The 19,540-nt window shown below is 44.4% G+C and overlaps 1 long non-coding RNA gene across 1 annotated transcript in view; it reads right to left on the reverse strand.

Annotated features, from left to right (window-relative positions):
* Positions 1 to 5,428: 5,428 nt before the first annotated feature.
* LOC137541573 (uncharacterized) overlaps positions 5,429 to 19,540 on the reverse strand; it is a 656,441-nt gene continuing 642,329 nt past the window's right edge. Inside the window, exon 8 of the long non-coding RNA XR_011025221.1 lies at positions 5,429 to 5,546. This is a non-coding gene — a long non-coding RNA (uncharacterized lncRNA). The remainder of the gene's footprint in view (positions 5,547 to 19,540) is intronic.

Below are 19,540 nucleotides of genomic sequence, written 5' to 3' on the forward strand. Positions count from 1 at the left end.
GGAAAGCTTGGCTGCCCCTCCCCTTCCGAGACCCCCCAATCCATGGACCATGCGGGCTGGTATAGTCAGGGTGCGGAGCCCCACGCGGCCGGTGCTCCGCATTCTGGCTATCCCAGTCTGCATGGGGGACAAGGGGTTAAAGAGGTCTGGGAGGGGGGACCCCACGTCGTTTTTTTTTTATATTTCCCACACTCAGAACGAAGTAAGTAAAACTCTTCCCACTTGGGGGAATCTATGAAAATAAAACACTATTGTTACCTGTGCAAAAAAAACTGACATTTTCCGCATTTAAAAGACATTTTCGCCCTTGAAACTTAAAAATCGATTTTCTCAAAAACTATAAGGTCTTTTTGAAAAAAAATTTTTTCCTCTTATTCCCACTGATCCCCTTAATATACCCTGTGAATTTGGTGTTCCTAAATTTTAAGCAGGCTTTGCTATTAACCGTTAAAGTCGGCGGGTTTTTAAATGTATATATTTTTCCTTTGAAACTTTAACATCGATTTTCTCAAAAACTATAAGGTCTTTTTGAAAAAAAAAATTTTCCTCTTATTCCTTCTGATCTCCTTAATATATTCTCCAAATTTGAGGCTCTTAGCACTTAAGGGGGCTTTGCTATTAACCCTTAAAATCGGCGGCTTTTTTATATTATACGGGAGCGTAATATTACGCGATTACGGCAGACTGTGTAATTTCAATGGGAGTTTACTGTCTTACGCGTAATTTGTTACGCGTAAAACGTAACCCTACGGTCTACGCGTAATTAATTACGCGTAATACCGTAACCTTACACGTAACGCTTACGGTGCATTTGTAGTGAATTACTATGCGTAATTACGCTAATGCGTAATTTCGGCCCAGCACTGAGTAAGACTGAGTTAGGCGATTGATTAGTTGAGTGTAGTGCACGTTTTTTTTTTGTTTGTTTTCTAAGTTCATTTTTTTTTCTTTATTTTGTTTTTTTTCTACTTTATTTTCTTTATTTCACCCCCTTACTTTCTTATCTGTTCTGTCGCTCATACCCCTTCCCCAATAAAGTTTGTGGCCCCAAAACAATGGAGCGATAGCAGCAGCAATTTCCTGCCACACCTAAAAGAAAATGGAGTGATGGTGGTGTTGGTGGATCACGTCAAGTAACTCATAAGGTTGAGGGTGGCAGCAGAAGCAGGAAGCGTTCCCCCCTGGTCAGAGAGGTCTTCCCTGTGTTCGCACGCAGAACATTTTTGACAGAGCAGCAGGCGAAGAGAGTTGTCGATTATTTAGATCATGAAACCCCTTCCCAATCTGAGGGACTTGAAGCTAGTTGCAGCAGCACCAGTAGTGGCCAGGTTCCTCATGACCAGAAGCCGACTGCAGCTGCTTCTCTTGACGAGGTTGCTTCCTCCCAGTACTCTCCTCTAGAAGTAAAGCACACCTATGTCAATGAGAGAGATGTGGAGAAGGATTGGGAAGAGGCATTGGAGGAGACCATGGGACCAAACTCCCAAGAAGTGGTGGGTTCTGTGGAGACAGAAATGGCCCGTGTTTTCTTCATCCAGTGTCACCAGTCAACTACAGAGGTGTTTGGTGGCCAGGTGGAGGGTCCAGAAGTGTTACTTATGGGTTCCAGTGCTTTGGTTGAACTGGATGATGTTTTGGATGATGAGGCGGCTGATCCAACGTAATCACCATCTGGTGGGTTAGGCACTAGCAGGAGTGAGCAGCTTGGAGAAACAGAGCAGACGTTTGGCCAGCAGCCTGCAAGTGATTTCTGGTCTGTCAGTACCCACCAGCCCAATGCCGATCATGGATGCGCTAGAACAGGTCGCACCACTGCTGGACGTGCACGCACGTCCCTTGTATGGAATTATTTTACTGTTCCTGCAGAGGATGAATCCAGGGCAGTCTGTTCTGAGTGCCGTAAATCGGTGAGCAGAGGCAAATCGGGTAGCGGGTTCAGCACTTCAGGGCTGATAAGCCATCTGCACAACCACCAGACGGGAGTTTGAATATGTAAAAAATTACAATAAGCAGCAGCAATAGGCCCCTCCTCTTCTTTTTCTAGTCATCCTGTCCCTATCCAACCTGCTCAGTCCCATTATACTTCAAATCCCTCTGCATGCCAGGCTGAAAGAGGGCTCCAGACCTTGGTAAGCACCTCGTCATCACCCTTGTTGGTTTCCTCTAATGGCCCATACTCACGGGCTACAATTGTCGCCGCAACATGCGGGGCGCGCATGTTGCGGCGACAGGTCGCCCGTGAGTATGCGGCGTTGCACGGGCGCGCACCCCAAACTGTCGCCCGTCGCTGATGTTGCCAGGCGATTGGCGCGGTCAATCGCCTGGCGACAGTCGCCGCCGCAACTCCGCAGCAACTGTCGCTAGTCCGCGTGAGTACGCGGACTAGCGACAGCAACATAATTGCAAATAGACGGCGCTTCCGGCGGGGGGAGGGACAACAGCGATAGCTTCCGCCGCATCAGTTGCCAGGTCCCTCCGCCGTGTGTATGCGGAGGGACCTGGCGACGAGGTGTCGCCGGCATGTCGCGCACACGCTCCCGTGTGCTAGCGACATGCCAAAAAGTTGCCCGCGAGTATGGGCCTTAAAATATCACCAGTGTTCCAGCGTCAGGCCTTTGTGCCAGAAATGTTGTAGAGGAAGCGGATGCTCCCTGCAAGTGATCCGTTTGTTGTGAAAAATAATGCGCTCCTGGCAAGGCTGTTGGGCCAACAGCTGCTGCCCTACCAGTTTGTGTACTGTGCCCCCTTCCGCAGACTGATGAACAGTGTTGCTCCACAATGGCGGATCCCCAGCTGCCATTATTTTGTCAGGAATGCTATCCCTGCCCTTCACCAGCACATTGTGGAGTGTGTCAGCCGGTCTATGGATCACGCGGTCGGTGGCAAGGTGCACTTCACTATGGATGGCTTGAGCAGCAGGCATGGGCAGGGAAAGTAACTTTTACCACCCATTGGGTCACCCTCCATGGTGCTGCTGAGGAGGGTGCAAGATCTGGGGCATCTCAGCTGGTGGTGCCGCCACATGGGTTGAAGGGGAGGCTTGTTCTACTTCCCACTGCTACATGTTCTGTACAAGGCCAGTCCATCTTTGCTGAGCCTCCCAGCAAGTGGTTCCGCTCCTACACTGGTCTGCAGCACCATCGATGCCAAGCAGTGCTGAAACTGGAATCCATGGATGAGAACAGACAAACTGGATCTGTAATCCTTGCAGCCTTACAGGATCAGATTCAGCAGTGGCTGACCCCCCCGAAAAGTAGAGACAGGTGTAGTGGTGTCTGATAATGGTGCCAACATGCTGGCCACCATTTCGCAAAGGTGACTACACTCAATTACCTTGCTTGGCCCACGTCTTCAACCTTGTAGTGCAGAATTTTTTTACGCACTTTTGATGGGTTGAAGGACGCTGTGGCCTCAGCACGAACAGTGTCAGCCCACATCCGTCGCTCCGCAACTTCCACCTTGAAACTGCTGCAGCACCGCCATAGCCTGCCGCAGCACAGGCTTATTTCCAATTGTCCGACGCGGTGGAACTCCACCCTTCACATGCTGGGGAGGTTGTTGGAGCAGCGAATGGTGGTCAGGATATACCTGTCTCAGACATCTTCCTCCAGAACAGGGCCACTGGACTACATTACTGGGGACCAGTGGCAGCTGATTGGACAGGGGTTCAAAGTGTTGGAACCATTTGAGCAGGCAACAAAAGTGGTCAGTGAGGAGCACTGCAGCATATCAGAGGTGCTCCTTCTTGCCTTAATGCTGGACAAGGCTCTTGACAAACTGCTCGAACAGTGGGGAGGAAGCCCTACTGAACAGTGGTCAGTCAAGTGGGGGAGTGAGTGAGCATGCTGAAGTCCTGGATGAGGAGGCAGAGCTTGTGGAAGCGGAAGAGCCCATTGTCCGGGGGTGGGAAGAAGATTCTGATGTGGAGCTGGAGCTGGAGCATGACGACAGTTCTGACAGCCAGGAAGAGGTGATTAATGGCAGACATCTCTTCCCTATGGCTGCGCATAGGCTCCAGTGCCTCCGTAAGGACCCCCGGATTAAAACTCTAAAATCAAGGCTCGACATGTGGGTGGCCACCATCTTAGATCCCAGGTCCAAGGGGAAAATGCGGCAGTTTATACCCCGCACCCAAGCAGCCGCCAGGACGAGCCAGATCCGGGATGCCCTTCTTCGTTGGGTAGAAGATGCGTTTCTTGCACCGGTTTCCTGGGCCCAAGCTACCAAGCCTCATTATACTCAGCAAAGGTCTGGTGGTCCCACTCCCAGCAGCAGCTCCAATAGCCAATCTGTGAACCTGCTGAGTATGTTGAAGGGATTTTATCACCCAATGCCAGATACTCCTAGCAGCAGCACCACCAGCGGCTGGCCCGTATGGTGAAAGATTACTTGGGGTCGGCCAGTGCTCCAGACAATATGGAGAGTAATGATGACCCCATGGACTATTGGACAAAACAACTGGATACCTGGTCTGAACTCACTCTGTATGCAATGGAGGTTCTGGCATGCACCGCCGCCAGTGTCCTTTCTGAGCGAGTATTTAGTGATGCAGGTGGGGTGGTCACCGACCAACGGACCTGTCTGTCCACAGACAATGTGGACGTACTAACGTTCCTAAAAATGAGTCATGTATCAGTGATAATTACATTTTAATTATAATGTCCTGACACTCTGTAACTGTATGCACTCAATACAGATTACTTGAAATAGCCTTCTGTGTGCCGTCTTCTTTCCTGGTGGATAATTACAAGGCCCCTCTCACTGATTCATGATGATGATTAGACTAAATTACAATGTGCTGTTTTTCAAACCTCAAAGGCTCTCCCTCTCAAACTCTGCTGCCTATCACTATCATCGCTTATTTTTGCATTTTAAGATCAAAAAATGTATGCTTTTGCAGCAATCTGACGTAATATCACTAACCCTATGCTTTTGGCCAACAACTACTCCTGCGGCTTTAAAAAAAAATAATTATGACTGCCGTATAACCACCTCTAGGTCCCATGGCCTACAACTTCTCCTGCTGCTACAAAAAAATTATAATGACTGCCATGGAACCACCTTTAGGTCCCATGGCCTACGACAACTCCTGCTGATCCAAACAAAAATTATAATGACTGCTGTGGAACCACCTCTAGGTCTCATGGCCTACGACGACAACTGCTGCTCAAAAAAAATAAAAAATAAAATTGTTTCAAATGAGATTACTGAAATTGTACCGCTGAAACGCGCAATTCCGCGAAATACCGCCAGAATGTAAGAGTTACGGAATTTCAATCTGACGGAATTCATCCCTAATGATAATAATATTTTAAAAGAATGAATCACATTCATGTGGATTATTTTTATTATGATTAATAGTGCGAAGCACTCCTTCAGGTTTGAACCTGTCTTCATGTAAGTTTCAAACCCAGTAGCACGTGGCATCTGACTGTGTAACTGTCCAGATTCGGTGTTCAGTGAGTGCAGATGTCTTTTGTTGTCTCAATATGGACTCGGGCCGTTTTAACACCATAGCTAATTTCAAATAAGAAGTTATTGAATACCTTTAACAATAAGAAGGAACATTGTGGGATGGTGAGTAAAAAAAAAATACTCTAATTTATCACTTCAGTCAAGAGAGTTTGGTTGTTATGTAAAATAACTGGCTAAAATGATGAATTGCACATCTTTTATCGCATTAAAGTAAATATGCTGTAAAAACAAAAAAACAAACTGAAGTAGATACTCACATATGTAGCGGGAAGACTCTGGATCCCATAGAGCCTTCCTGGTCCTCTCATTCCAACGCTGTCCCCTGTTGAATTTCTGCACCTTCGGGACTCCTCAGAAGCACTTGCATCCCTAAGTGCTTCTGAAGATGGGCACACCCATACTGTGCATGCGTGAGCCAGGATTTGCACGTGTGCAGTATGGATCCGCTTGTGTTCAGTAGTACTCAAGGAAAGGGAGTACTCCTGGAGGCTGTACAAGGCTAAACACGTATTCAACCATGCTTGTCAAAGAACTTTACCGGGACCCAGTGACAAAAAAAGGGATCCAGAGCCTTCCCTCTACGTAGGCAAGTGTCTATTTTTTAGGTCAATTCAGTTTTACTTTAACCATTCACATTGGTTGTTTTTCAAAGAAACCAGTTATTAAGTATAATAGCCGATTCACTAAATGAACAGCAACGGATACAATGACAAATGGTTTTGATAATAAATTTGTATTTGTTATAAATGTGGTCATTCCAATAGGCCCTAACAGTACAATTGTTAGTGAACGAGTATTTTCGATCACATTATTCAGATTATATTGTATGAAAACAGACTGGTGGGCCCAATTAGTGATCAATCACATTACAATTGTTTCTTTACAAAACTGGTCGATTGATTTTGGCAGATTTTTTCATAGATATCACAACTGGTTTGGACATCAGGAATACTTTGAATTTTTTAATGCTGTGTCTTGATTAAACACAATCTTCTTTTGATGTGAATGATCTCATCAAAAATACGATCCTTCTCTAAAAATCGTAGAAAGGACACAATTACAATAATCAGTCACTGAAAATGGTTTCATTTGCAGGTTATAGGAAGTCCATTTTACAAACGCTGGGGGCAGTCATTATGACTCCAATACCCTAGTAAGTTACTGTCCTAGAACAAGCATAGAGCCAGAGAAGTCTGAAACTTATAAACACCTTTCATGTATGCTGGTTCCATGATAGTGATCTAGTACAACTAAAGCCAGGATCAGCCTTAAAGAGAAGCAGAGCTGAAAAACAAATAGCTGTATACATACCTGGGGCTTCCTCCAGCTCCATATGCCTAGATTGCTCCCTCGCCGCCGTCCTCCGCTGCCTCTGTCCACCGGTACCGGGTCCTGTACTTTCGGCCAGTCGACGCAAGCGCAGTGCGCTTCCTCCGTAATGTGCAGGCGCATGCGTACAAAGCTGGAGGGAACCCCTGTGCATGTGTACAATTGGTCGCGTCCGGCATAAGTGACAGGACCCGGTACCAGTGATAGAGGCAGCGGAGGATGGCGGCGTGGGAGCGATCCAGGCTTATGGGGCTGGAGGAATCCCCAGGTATGTATAAAATCTTTTTGCAGTTTTCTGCTATGCTTCCTCTCTGGTTTCCTTTAAACTAGCATCATATGAGTTGATAATGACCAGATCTGGATAACAATCACTTACTGGAAATTGATTAGGTGGGGTGATTGATGTACTATTGTTACATGCTCAATGTTGGATTAGATTTTACCCAGAAGTGACTGAACTGCTGCCACTAGGCTTTCCATCACTCAGTGCAGTACAACACAACGCAGCAGTTTGTTTCCTGATTCTTCTTCAACCATCCAGTGAAAATGTATCTGCACATTCTTGATGGACAGTAGACTACTTGCCTTTCATAGCAATGAATCACATCCAAGCTGCACTTTGTGCTGCAGTAAAAATGCCACACAGCCCATGAAGACTGTGGGGTGTGCGCAATAAAGTGTGTTAAGCAGAATTATGTGCGTAATGTCTAACCGTACGATAAGAATAGCATAATGCAGTGCATTCTGCTTTATTCATTGTGCGTTACGACGTTACGCATGTATATCTGCTTAAAGTGAACCTCCGGACTAAAAATCTACTCAGCAGAACTGAAAAGGCTTGGTGTTTCTTTAACAGTTTCACAGCATCAGAACTTTGTTTTTCTTACCAAAGCATCATTTTTAGCTGCATTTTTAGCTAAGCTCCACCCATCAAAGAAAACTAGCCGGGCGGTTTTTCCCTGATGCTGTGCAAAGCATGATGGGATTTCCTATGTTGTTATTCATGTTGCCTAGCAACTGGGAGGGGTGATCAGCACACAGGACAGTTGGAACTGTGTCTCATGCTCCCAGTAACTTCCTTTCAACCAAAAACATGGCTGCCCTCATGAAATCAAACATTTGCCTGTTCTTTTAAAACAGGGTGGGAAAGAGATTATATTACCTATCTATTTTAATTAATATAACTAATGTAACTTAATGACAGTATGTTTGTTTAGGCTGGAGTTCCTCTTTAATTATTGCATATACTTCTTAGGGTCACATCATTTCAAGATATTTCAGCATTTCAAGACGTCTTTTCTGTTGCAGTGGAGATTTATTGTGACAGAAAGCAACTAATCCACTGTGCATCAAAATGTGTGCAGCAGCGAGTTGAGGAGTCTCACATTGTGGTATAATGCAGAAGTGAGAACAGGCCCATATAAAAGAATGGGTTTGTGCTGCACTATGCATGACGCTAAAGTGCTATACAACACACATGGTGTGAATAGGCCTATAAAATTCACAAGCTTATACATTTAGTAATGACAGTTCCCATGATTCTGTCCTTACAGATAAGGTTTGTCACCTATGTTCTCCTGACCTCTAGTGGAAATATAGAAGATGAACAGTTTGTGAATAAACAATCTTTTTTTTTTTGTTTTGTTTTTACAACAGATTTCATCCATCTTATTTTTCTCCCCTGGCAACTGCTGTCAAGCTGTTTATTGCTCAGACACAACTGTGGGTTAAAAATATTCTCTAAATGTCTTAGTGTGCATTACTGTATGCTAAAAGTGCACTGGAGCTCCCAGAGTTCATTACAAAAGACCTAGCACATCCATTCCCCTGTCCATGGTGCTGAACTGGGATCGATAAAAAGCATTATGTACAGTGGAAAACTCAGAGACCTCGTGCATACAAAACTCATCTGTATGAGAATATGCCAAAGAATAGTAGCTGCATAAATGTATGCACTGCCCTTAAAAGACCACTAATCCTAAAACTAAGTGGTTTATAGACATCACTGTTAAATTTAATCTACAAATACATATGGAAGCTGCTGAAAATAAAGAAGTCACAAGAGATAGCTGATCCTGTGTCTATTAATCTCACTGAAAGACTCTGCTTTTTCTCTCTTTAGCCAGTAATGAATGACTTACTGACCTATCATGACATATCATATATCTCAGTTCATGTCAAGGTATGGTTTCATTCTTTATCCATAGATTCAGTCAAAATTGTATTCGGTCTTTGTGCTCAAACCTTGATGTATATTGTAAACTGAAAGTGAAGGAAAAACAATCAATTACTTCCCAAAGGAACCAGATCATTTAGTTTAATCCATGCAAGCTAGTTGCTAGGAGCAACAAATCTGCCTTTGCTCCAGTTTTCATAAAGCACCAAATGAAACAATATGGGCTTAATTTACAAGAAATGGAAGACTTCTGGGGTATTTGAAAATTCTGGACTCATTGAGAATTTGAATCGATTAAGGCAGTGTTCACACTTGGCCACGTTTATCACATTGGGAAGTGGGAACTAATGCAGCAAGGCAAGATTAGGTTTTGCACACCTTTGGTTAAATATAGATAGTTAAAATATACAGCTAATAATTCAGGTACTGTGTCAATGGCATATGCAACAATATATACAAGAGGACACACACACCGACTAGGAGGTGCAAGTAAAAGTGTATTCTCATAAAGTACAAGATGCATGTACTGGCCTGACATCCGTGCCACTCATGGAAAAATTAACAATATACAGTGTTCTCTCCAGGCTCTTTTGGCCGGGTGCTCCACCCGGCTAGTTTTGATGTGCACCCGGCTGTCATCGGCTCACCTCCTCCTATGCTATAAGCAGAGTTGCGCATAGAAGCACCAGCCCTGCATTTTCTCATATTGCCCCACCCGGCTACCCCTTCATGTCACCCGGCTACTATTTCATGCCACCCGGATGGAAAACATTTCTGGGGAGAACTCTGAATATGTACATTTCAAAATGGTTGAACAGCAAGATAGATGAAATGAAACGTCATGCAAGGTGCAGCAAATGTAGGAGTTGCAATGGCACAAAAACATCTAATATTGCAATCAATGCATACATGTCAGTACAAAAAGGAGGGGAAATCCTCCTCATCCAACATTAGCAGGGAGGTAGGGCAGCCATCAGGGGGGGACAACTGACACTGCAGTGAGGGGCCCAGGGCTTCTGGGGGCCCTGCCCCCCCCCAAGCGATGGAAGGGCCGCATGAGCTGGCTGCGGGGCCTGTGGCTAAGTAACCAGCACACCGCATTCCAGCACTGAGAGAAGAGTGACATCAACGCTTGAACGTGGGGAGAAGATGAGTGAGCCTGCTACAGCGGACTTTCTATACTGGGGCACCACCTATATCTAGCTACAGGCTACCTATACTGGGGCAGCACCTATACCTGGCTACCTATACTGGGGCTGGAACCACCTATACCTAGCTACCTATACTGGGGAACCACCTATACCTAGCTACCTATACTGGGGAACCACCTATACCTGGCTGCCTATACTGGGGCACCACCTATACTTGGCTTGTTAACCGGAGCCTACCTGTCTTTTGCTAGTATTTGGTTCCACCCACAACATGTCATGGCCACTCCCACTTTTTGCCGCATCACGATGTGCATGCTGCTTTCTTCAGTATCTGAGCCATGCGCATTTTTCACCGCATCGCAGTTCACGCACGGACACGGGGTGGGGTGGCTAGTGGGCGGGTACAGCAACCAGTGGGTGGGCCCTGGGAGGGGGCCCAGGCCTGATGATGTGTGAGGGGCCCCAAAATTTCTGATGGCAGCCCTGATCACCGCAATGAAAAGTCACTCAGTAGCAACAAACCATATACAAGGAGGTGCGGCATTTCAGAGAAACGCTCCTTTATCAATGGGTCTCGCTGTAAAATGGCAACTGTAGCAAGGTGACAGAGAGGCAGCATCCTAATCAGCTGAGGGGCAATCCAGATTTAATTAGGCGGAAGGTACTTGAGAGGGGAAGAGGGAGGGACCGATCATTACACTGGGGCTGGCCCTGTGATGTGGTGACGTCACATGGGCTGTGTCATCAGGTCACGTGTAGTGTCCAAACATTTCCATAGAGATGGTGGGCAGAAGCTGTTGTATGAAGCAAGCCACTGCCCATGCTCCACCATGGGGATGAATGGGCGGCAAACACGCCGGGGAACATGCCGGAGGAAGGGGAAAGCTTTCACATTCAGGACGAGTAGCATCATTTTCAGAACCCAGCAGAATGACGTTAATCAGTGTGAGGATCAAGATAATATACACAAGATGAGACATAATAAGTGAGGAAATATCCAGTTAAAGGCAGAGAATCAGTGATGAGTGAACATTTCAATATTCTTTTTGCATTAAGTTTTGCAAAATAAATGTTAAATTACATTAGATCTGAGGGAAAATGCTATCAAAAATAAGTTCTGTTGCTTTTCACAGTAACAATTTTTTCTGCATTTTCGTTGTAAAATATTGATTTTTCACATTTTTACAACTATCGCAAATATTAAAGCTATTTTTGTGGAAATTTTCTTGAAAACGAAAATCACATTTTTGATGCAAAAATGACTAGCGAAAATTCGCAAGCACTGCACAGCATCTCACTAAAGGCAACCAGACTCAACAAACCCTCTAAGAAGCATTTGAATTCAACATCCTCATTAAGGCCCATAGGGTGCTTTGTACACAACTTATAGATCCAATGCAACTCACGGTGGAGCAATTTTTGCTTGAAGTTGGGTGGACAACTTCAATAATCCTGACCTGCAACTGAGAAACACGATGGCCAGCTTGCATGGAATGCTTGACACGGGGTTCATCAAGGTCAACCGACCGCAGCGAATGTTACTGTGGAGTTAGAATCTGCATCTGATCTCACCTGATGTTTTACAAACATAAGCCAGGCCGCATTGGCAGGTAACCAGGTACACCACCCCCTTCGTAGAGCACATGCCAAAAGTGCATAGATAGATACAGGTACCCTTCTGTGGATGTACAAAGTACTTTCCTTTATTCACAAAGCTACACTGCATGCAATGACCACAGTGGAACATACCCTGTGGTCTAGCCATTCGGTAAGCCAATTACCTTGCACCTGCTGATGTTAGGCACTTTGGGCATGCAGAAGGAAGTACTGAAGACTCTTTGATCTATGAAATGTGCAAATGGGAGGGTCCTGGAAAGTGGTACCCAGTGCTGAGTCACTGTTGAGAATGTGCCAATGGCGATGAACAATGGAGAGAGGGGAAAAGTTAAGTACCATGGAAACCCTGGAGGAGTTCTTTTGCTTAAACAACAATAGCTCAGTCCAGTCCAATCTGGATGCCCTCTCAGGTGCTTCCCTCATAACATTATCCTGATAATACCTTTGTTTGAAATTGTTATACATAACCCCAGCTTCCTGATAGAACACATCATTAGATGAAATCCTCTGGATGCAAACAGACGGACTAAAACGGAGACCTGCCTTAAGTCTTTGTGGATGGTAGTTATCCGCAACCAGGTGTGTATTCTTATCAGTGAGGTTTTTTAAGGGCTAGTCTGTAGTAGGCCATCCCGCAGGCTCACCAAGACATCTAAGAAGTGGATTTAATAGGGGCTATACTTCAGCACACATTTTATGTTTGGCACTGCTTGAATAATAGGAGTCCTTCACAGGTCCTTGCCAAATAAAGAAGATATTGTCAATGCATCTTAGAAATATCAAGACCTGTGACATATAAGATGGATGTGTGTAAACATAATGCTTCTCAAAGTCATCCATAAAAAGATTAGCATACCCTGGGGGGGTCTATTTGAAAAGGGCTCCTATAAAAAAGGGCTCCTGGTGTAGCCCATATATACCAAATTCGGCTACAAAAAAGGGCACCTGGTGTAGCCCATATGCCAACTTTGGCTACAAAGGGCACATGGTGTAGCCCATATGTGCCAACTTCGGCTACAAAGGGCGCCTGGTGTAGCCCATATGCCAGCTTCAGCTACAAAGGGCACATGGTGTAGCCCATATGTGCCAACTTCGGCTACAAAGGGCGCCTGGTGTAGCCCATATGCCAACTTCAGCTACAAAGGGCACATGGTGTAGCCCATATGTGCCAACTTTGGCTACAAAGGGCGCCTGGTGTAGCCCATATATGCCAACTTCGGCTACAAAGGGCGCCTGATGTAGCCCATATATGCCAAATTCAGCTACAAAGGGCACCTGGTGTAGCCGAAAAAGCTAGTTTTAGTTTATTAGGCAAAAATTTGTTGGGTTATAAAAGGGCTCTAGATATAGCTAAGGAAAGTGATTATTATGACTCAACTGCTCCCTACTCTCACACAGAGCCCTCCCCCGATGGTGCCTAACCCTAATCCCCTAGGAGGTGCCTAACCCTAAGACCCCCCCCCCCCCCCCCCGCCCATTTGTGATGCCTAATCCTAACCTCCCCTGCATTCTCGAATCAAACATCTCGGCTATAAAAGGGTGCCCTTTTGTAGCAGAATCAAAAACCTTGTAGCCAAAAACCTTGTAGCTGAATAAAAAATATGGGGTACAAAAGGCTGCCCTACTGTAGTTAAAAACCTTGTAGCCTAAAAAAAAAATATGGGCTACAAAAGGGCACCCGCTTGTAGCCTATATCAAAACTCCGGAGCCCTTTTCACCACCTTGTAGCCCATATTTGCAGAAATAACATTGATGTCTATGGAGGAGCCCTTTTCATACAGGCAGCTCAGGAGCCCTTTTCAACTGATCCCCCCCGGGGTCATATTGCTGCCCATGGCCGTGCCTTGGCATTGCTGGTAGTAGACTCCTTCAAAAGCAAGTAAACAAGATCATCAAGGAGAAACTTTTAAAGAGGTAGGAAGAAGCATAGAAGATAGGACTCCCTCAATAACCATAATGCCAAAGTCATGGGGATTGAGGTATACAAACTAGAGACGTCCTTAGTGCACAGTAGTACAGAACTGCAGATTTCACAGATTCGAGCAATTTTAGCCAAGAAAGAAGGAGTGCTCAATAGAAAGAAAGGCATAGCTGCAACCTTAGGTCACAAAACATGGTCTAATAGAATCGTTAAAGGTTGAAACAACGAATTGGTCGCCGCCACTGTGGGTCGCCCAGGTGGATCCACAATAAGATTTGTGGATCCTGGGGCCACATAGAACATTGACTTACGTGGGAAGTCCGAGGTCAAAAAGACTGCTAGACACTTGTTAAATGTGCTATTGTAAAGTACTTGGTATCAATACAATCAAATAGTGTGCTTAAAGTGACGAAGCAAAAAAAGAAAAAAAATATGATATAATGAATTGTATGTGTAGTACAGATAATTAATAGAACATTAGTAGAAAAGTCATTTTTATTTCAGTTATATAGCTTTTTATTTTTATAACATTGCATCACTCTGTAATACTTGCAGTTGACAAACTACACTCTGTATTTTAAACTATGAAACAGAACAGAGCTAATGAGCCTTTAAACTTCCCTGTCAGTAAGAACTCTGGAGGACAGGTTGACCACTAAATTGTGAGCTAGGTATGGCTCCTCGTAACCCTAATGTCTGCTGTTACGCCCCTTGCCCTTCTCATCCTCTTCCTCAACCTCTTTTGCCTCGCCCTAAAAAAGCAGTGGCAGAATAAGAGTGTTCACCAGAGGCCACGTCATGAGGATACTGAATTCAAATGCTTCTTACGGGGTTTGTTGAGTCTGGTTGCCTTTAGAGAGGTGTTGTGCCTTTAATAGGATCTCTCCTCACTTATGTCTCATTTGTTATATATATATATATATATATATATATATATATATATATACAGGATCTTCTCAAAAAATTAGCACATTGTGATAAAGTTCATTATTTTTTGTAATGTACTGATAAACATTAGACTTTCATATATTTTAGATTCAAATACACACAACTTAAGTAGTTCAAGCCTTTTATTGTTTTAATATTGATGATTTTGGCATACAGCTCACGAAAACCCAAAATTCCTATCTCAAAAAATTAGCATATTTTATCCGACCAATAAAAGAAAAATGTTTTTAAAACAAAAAAGTCAACCTTCAAATAATAATGTTCAGTTATGCACTCAATACTTGGTCGGGAATCCTTTTGCAGAAATGACTGCTTCAATGCGGCGTGGCATGGAGGCAATCAGCCTGTTACACTGATCAGGTGTTATGGAGGCCCAGGATGCTTCGATGGCGGCCTTAAGCTCATCCAGAGTGTTGGGCCTTGCGTCTCTCAACTTTCTCTTCACAATATCCCACAGATTCTCTATGGGGTTCAGGTCAGGAGAGTTGGCAGGCCAATTGAGCACAGTAATACCATGATCAGTAAGCCATTTACCACTGGTTTTGGCATTGTGAGCAGGTGCCAGGTCGTGCTAAAAAATGAAATATTTATCTTCATAAAGCTTTTCAGCAGATGGAAGCATGAACCCACTTTAGAACCAGAAACAGCGGCAGAAGCGCCTGACCTGGGCTACAGAGAAGCAGCACTGGACTGTTGCTAGTGGTCCAAAGTACTTTTTTCGGATGAAAGCAACTTTTACATGTCATTCGGAAATCAAGGTGCTAGAGTCTGAAGGAAGACTGGGGAGAGGGAAATGCCAAAATGCCTAAAGTCCAGTGTCAAGTACCCACAGTCAGTGATGGTCTGAGGTGCCATGTCAGCTGCTGGTGTTGGTCCACTGTGTTTTATAAAGGGCAGGGTCAATGCAGCTAGCTATCAGGAGATTGTGGAGCACTTCATGCTTCCATCTGCTGAAAAGCTTTATGGAGATGAAGATTTCATTTTTCAGCATGACCTGGCACCTGCTCACAGTGCCAAAACCACTGGTACATGGTTTACTGACCATGGTATTACTGTGCTCAATTGGCCTGCCAGCTCTCCTGGCCTGAACCCCAAAGAGAATCTGTGGGATTTTGTGAAGAGAGAGTTGAGAGACGCAAGACCCAACAATCTGGATGAGCTTAAGGCCGCTATCGAAGCATCCTGGGCCTCCATAACACCTGAGCAGTGCCACAGGCTGATTGCCTCCATGCCATGCCGCATTGAAGCAGTCATTTCTGCAAAAGGATTCCCGACCAAGTATTGAGTGCATAACTGAACATAATTATTTGAAGGTTGGCTTTTTTTTGTTTTAAAAACACTTTTTTTTATTGGTTGGATGAAATATGCTAAAAAGGCTTGAACTACTTCAGTTGTGTGTATTTGAATCTAAAATATATGAAAGACTAATGTTTATCAGTACATTACAAAAAATAATGAACTTTATCATAATATGCTAATTTTTTTAGAAGATCCTGTGTATATATATATATATATATATATATATATATATATATATATATATATATATATATACATACACACACAGTGGCTTGCAAAAGTATTCGGCCCCCTTGAAGTTTTCCACATTTTGTCATATTACTGCCACAAACATGAATTAATTTTATTGGAATTCCACGTGAAAGACCAATACAAAGTGCTGTACACGTGAGAAGTGGAACAAAAATCATACATGATTCCAAACATTTTTTACAAATAAATATCTGCAAAGTGGGTTGTGCGTAATTATTCGGACCCCTTTGGTCTGAGTGCAGTAAGTTGCCCATAGACATTGCATGATGAGTGCTAATGACTAAATAGAGTGCACCTGTGTGTAATGTAACGTCAGTACAAATACAGCTGCTCTGTGACGCCCTCAGAGGTTGTCTAAGAGAATATTGGGAGCAACACCATCATGAAGTCCAAATAACACACCAGACAGGTCAGGGATAAAGTTATTGAGAAATTTAAAGCACGCTTAGGCTACAAAAAGATTTCCAAAGCCTTGAACATCCCACGAAGCACTGTTCAAGCGATCATTCAGAAATGGAAGGAGTGTGGCACAACTGTAAACCTACCAAGACAAGGCCGTCCACCTAAACTCAAAGGCCGAACAAGGAGAGCGATGATCAGAAAAGCAGTCAAGAGGCCCATGGTGACTCTGGACGAGCTGCAGAGATCTACAGCTCAGGTGGGGGAATCTGTCCATAGGACAACTATTAGTCGTGCACTGTACAAAGTTGGCTCTTATAGAAGAGTGGCAAGAAGAAAGCCATTGTTAACAGAAAAACATAAAAAGTCCCATTTGCAGTTTGCCACAAGCCATGTGGGGATACAGCAAACATGTGGAAGAAGGTGCTCTGGTCAGATGAGACCAAAATGGAACTTTTTGGCCAAAATGCAAAACGCTATGTGGGGCGGAAAACTAACACTGCACATCACTCTGAACACACCATCTCCACTGTCAAATATGGTGGTGGCAGCATCATGCTCTGGTGGTGCTTCTCTTCAGTACGGACAGGGAAGCTGGTCAGAGTTGATGGGAAGAAAACCTCTTGGAGTCTGCAAAAGACTTGAGACTGGGGCGGAGGTTCACCTTCCAGCAGGACAACGACCCTAAACATAAAGCCAGGGCAACAATGGAATGGTTTAAAACAAAACATATCCATGTGTTAGAATGGCCCAGTCAGGGGGCGTGGCCTGCAGCCGGAGGAAGACGGACGCCAGCTAAAAGAGCTCCTGCCTAAGCCTGTCAAAAGCGTCAGAAAGCATGTCACAAACAGGGCACCAGACATCACCGCAGCAAGAGGACATGCTGACAGACACTGACCCTACAAAAAAAAGGAAGAAGAAGCCGCCGAAGCTGCAAAAACTTACGGACTTCTTCCCTCCGGCCTCAGAACAGCGTGGCCAAGTTGGCGCTGGAGGCCCCAGGTCCCGAGCACCACATTCCGCCGACATCGCGGACCCGTCTCAGCCCGGAGAAATAGAGGTCTCCTCCCCAGAGAATGCATCGCCCTTCCAGAGCCCAGCTAAGTCGCGGCCACGGAGAGAGGAAAGCAGCAGCAGGGAGAATATGGAAGGACTCACCGAGCAGTCGCAGCCACAGCGCGGTAAGAGTCTCCCAGCCTTTCCTATGGAGGCCTTTCCTGCCTCGGACCAAGCGGCCTCCCAAACATACATAAAAGATATCCTCCTTACTTTTAAAACTTCCCTTTTATCTGACATATCTGATCTAACCAAAGACTTACATCAAGAGATATCTGCCTTAGGAGAAAGGGTCCATAGATCAGAAACTAGACTGGCAGAACTTACTAGAGAGCATAATAACATGATTGATGTAGCAGAGGAGCATACCTCGGACATTGACTGGCTAAAATTCAAATCGGCTGACCTCGAAGATCGTAGCAGGAGAAATAATTTAAAATTTAGAGGCATCCCAGAGCAGGTATCTCTAAGTGAGCTCAAACCCTTTCTGAAAAATTTGGTAAAAGCTATCCTGCCTTCAGTGTCTGACATTGAACTCACAATAGACAGAGCGCACCGTCTCCCTAAGCCAGCTCACTTGCCGGACTCTGTCTCTCGTGATGTTATTGCTAGATTTCTTTTTTACGAAGTCAAAGAGGAACTTTCCAATGCGGTTCGGAGAGCTGGAGCCTTGCCTGACCCCTATACTAATATTCAGATCTACAACGACCTTTCGCCTTTTACACTACAGCTAAGAAGAGACCTTCTCCCTTTTACAAAGGCACTACAGGCGATGCAGGTCCAATATAAATGGGGGTTCCCTACTAAACTTCTATTCTCTTATCGCAACAGACAGTACTCAGTAACATCTACCGATTATGGATTTAAGCTATTTCGGCAGCTACAGATCAACATCCCAGAAGGATCACTCAGACCAAACCCAGCGTCCTCTTCTAAGCTGGCCCTGGAGTGGCGCTCACAAAATAAACGTTGACAGGCTGAACATGGGCTTATGATACTTCCTCCCATATGGCCAAATGTTCAGTTTTCAGGTTTTACCCCACTGCTATAGCAAGCTTGATCACTTGCCCCCCAGCAATTAACATGTGGCTATCAGAACTTTCCCACATGTTAAGTTCAGTGAGAAGCCTAAAAGTTTATACCCTATGCTTTCTTTGTTTATTCCTGTGCGTTTTAGAGTTATATAAGGTTAGAATGTCAATGATATTGAAATGTTTTGAGTTCGCCAGGGTCTTTCAAAAATTCATTTTCCAGGTCTACGCAATTTGGGTACTAAATGAGTTTATATCACTCAGAGCATATCACTTTCCATCATGCCTTTAAAATTTACATCTTTAAACGTGAAAGGGTCTAAATGCAGCTGTCAAAAGACACTGGTTCTGGAAAGAAATCAAAACTCACTCCCCCCACATAATATTCGCTCAAGAGACACATTTATTAGAGAAAGACACCCGTTTATGTGTTAACCATATGTTTCCTACTATTCTACATAGCACGTTCTCAAAGAAAAAAAAGAGGAGTTTTTATCGCTTTCCATAAGGACCTGAAAATTCTCACCTCTAAAATAATCTCAGACCCCATGGGCAGATACATTATATTTATTGGACAAATCAATGACCAATACTTCACGCTAGCCAATCTATACAGTCCTAATTGTGGGCAGAAAACCTTCCTGCAGAAGCTATGCGATAAAATCAAAAAAGAAAAACGTGGTAGAATTTTATTAGGAGGCGATTTTAACGCAATAATATCGCAAGAGGACTCTACGAGTAAAAGGAATAGTCCTCTAATATCTGTGGATAAACAAATTAAATGGAATGGACTATTTGATCCCTGGAGAATCTTTCACGGCAACGAGAAAGACTACTCCTATTTTTCTACAGTCCACAAAACTCATTCCCGAATTGACATGTTTTT

Source organism: Hyperolius riggenbachi, chromosome 12 (assembly GCF_040937935.1).
Source record: "Hyperolius riggenbachi isolate aHypRig1 chromosome 12, aHypRig1.pri, whole genome shotgun sequence".
NCBI lineage: Eukaryota > Metazoa > Chordata > Amphibia > Anura > Hyperoliidae > Hyperolius > Hyperolius riggenbachi.